At 35.8% G+C, this 2,447-nt stretch overlaps 1 long non-coding RNA gene across 1 annotated transcript; it reads left to right on the top strand.

The window, feature by feature from the left end:
• Positions 1-544: 544 nt before the first annotated feature.
• Positions 545-1,452, top strand: LOC133708257 (uncharacterized). Its single transcript, XR_009845694.1, has 3 exons — positions 545-762; positions 849-947; positions 1,046-1,452. It is a non-coding gene; the product is annotated as an uncharacterized LOC133708257 (long non-coding RNA).
• Positions 1,453-2,447: the final 995 nt, after the last annotated feature.

Genomic DNA, 2,447 nt, shown 5'->3' with positions numbered 1-2,447 from the left:
GTCAGACATTCATGCATTGTGTACAATGACTGAACTATCAGGTGGAGTAATCTCAATGTATATATGGTAAGTTGGAAAAATCAGTAGGCTCCAATGAATTATTATCTCATAAATGTATTCAATATGTATACTCTTATTTGTTTTCAAATGTATTAAGGTTATGTGCTTTTACAGCTACTTGCATGAAGTCTTGAAGAGAGCAAAGATGTCACACATGGTTAGCTTTGCGGACCCTTCACAGATTGGAGCAGCTGGAAGTGGAAATACAACGGAAAGATCGCGTTTTCTAGCAAATAGGTTCACAACTGCACAGAAGGGCCAGATTTTTTTGTTGCCGTATAATGCAGGATGAATGACTTTTCTTTAACTTGTCTAATTAATTACTTCAAACATGTCGTTTAGTAAGTAATATATATATATAATAAAAAAAAATTGCAGCTGATAGTAGTTTCTTGGTATAAAATTATAAGAAACCATTGGATGTTGACTGTTGCCAATCCGGAGGAAGAAACTGTCTATTTCATGGATCCATTGCGGCGTCGACTAGTTGGTGGAGAATGGCAAACTGTTGTAGAAAAGTAAGTCTGACCAAGTCTCTGATTTTGATAAAATACTGGAATGATGATTTTTATGTTGGTTTGTTTGTCGCCGATTGATTAAACTTACTGCTGTCTTCTATTTTATTGTTGAAGTGGGATCAAAATTTACAATGCTCAAAGAAATAGGTCTGGCCGGAAATCAATAGTGTGGCAAAACATGGGGGTATGCTAGTATTCATAATTGTAGGTTCAGATTTTGTACATGCTATGGTTAGTGCACTGCTGAGATTTTGTAATGACTGTTTTTAGGGTATTCCGGCACAACAAAATGTGAAGGACTGTGGCATATTCATCATGCGGTACATGAAGGAAATAATTGAGGATAAGAACCTGGGTTTTGCTTCAAAGGTAAAGCCTTAAATTTTAGTTCGACAGCTTTATAACTTAATGTTCTTGTTGCTGCATGATGTTGTGATGTTGAGATTGTACTATGCCTTTTGTTTCAGTGGCAGCGACGATCCGAATTGTTCTACACCCAAAAGGATGTTGATGTTGTGAGGTCAGAGTGGGCTAAGTTTGTGATGAAGTATCATATTGCATAGCTGTGATGGTTGTTCAAGGCAGGGCTCTTATTTTGGTATTTTGATCACCTGCCTACTGCTAGCTGGTTTTAGTTTTTGCTTTAGTTATAGGCATGGTTAATGCGCAGTTGAAGGCATTTTTGTTTTGGTATTTTGATGAGCCTCCTGCTAGCTAGTTTTAGTTTTTGCTTTAGTTATAGGCATGGTTAATGCAATGTGGACGCGTTTATGTTTTCCGGGCTTTATGCAGTTATAGCCACTTAGGCAATGTTAATTCTTATGTAAATGTTGGGATGAATATTGCTGATGAATGAAATGGCTTTTGGAATCAAGGATGTGTTCAATTGTACAGAATGTATGTCTTCTCTTATATCTCAGACAATTCAAAACCAACAGCAAACCATTGTCTAACAAATGAACATGATGAAAAAAGAAAGAAAAATCTGTTGTCTGATGAAAACGAAGACCACAGAGAATTGAAAAGCTACAATTGTATGAATTGATAAACTACTACAGCATCTTGGGAGGCCATATGGTTGAAAAGAGACTTTAAGGATCCATGAAGCAAGAAAGCTGTAGTTCAAGAAAATCTCAGACAACAGTTTATTTTAGGATGCAAAAGTATGAAGCAATGATACACAATGGCTTTAATAGTTTTGCTCTTGTCTTGTTTAAAGTCAGTCAATAGCATTCAATTACTTTGCGGATGTACAAGCTTCCTTCAGACAACAGTTTTTTACAAATCAATGTTCTCTAAATTTTAATCACACGTCCATATTCTTCTAGGATCTGTCAACTGAAATTACTTTGCACAAGAGTTAAGTTGCAATTGCTGTTGTTCTTCGTGGTATTCAGACAACAGACAATTGTGTAGTCGCTGTCGTAGTAAACTTTATCAGACGACAGTTTTTGGTATTATTGCTGTTGTTCTTCGTGGTATTCAGACAACAGACAATTGTGTAGTCGCTGTCGTAGTAAACTTTATCAGACGACAGTTTTTTCGTATTGTCTGATTATGTATCAGACGGCATTGAGATAGACAACAGCAAACTGTATAATCAGACGACAGTGAAAAACTGTCGTCTGATTGAAAAATTGGTGTAGTGATTACATATTTATGCACATGCATGTTCTGTATTACACAAGAACCATAATTCATGTCATATACTATTTCTCAAATTAATCTAGTATACTGCACATGCCACCATTCGGTTTATATAGTCAACAGGTTTGTAGTCAACTACCACATTGCATATACATGGTCTATTTTTATCAAAGTACATGTGCACGATATTGGTGTTGATTTTACAAACTCATGTACTAATCA

This window comes from Rosa rugosa, chromosome 5 (genome assembly GCF_958449725.1).
Source record: "Rosa rugosa chromosome 5, drRosRugo1.1, whole genome shotgun sequence".
Classification (NCBI taxonomy): domain Eukaryota; kingdom Viridiplantae; phylum Streptophyta; class Magnoliopsida; order Rosales; family Rosaceae; genus Rosa; species Rosa rugosa.
Note: the sequence above shows the minus strand (reverse complement) of the source record. Positions and strands in the feature narration are given on the sequence as shown.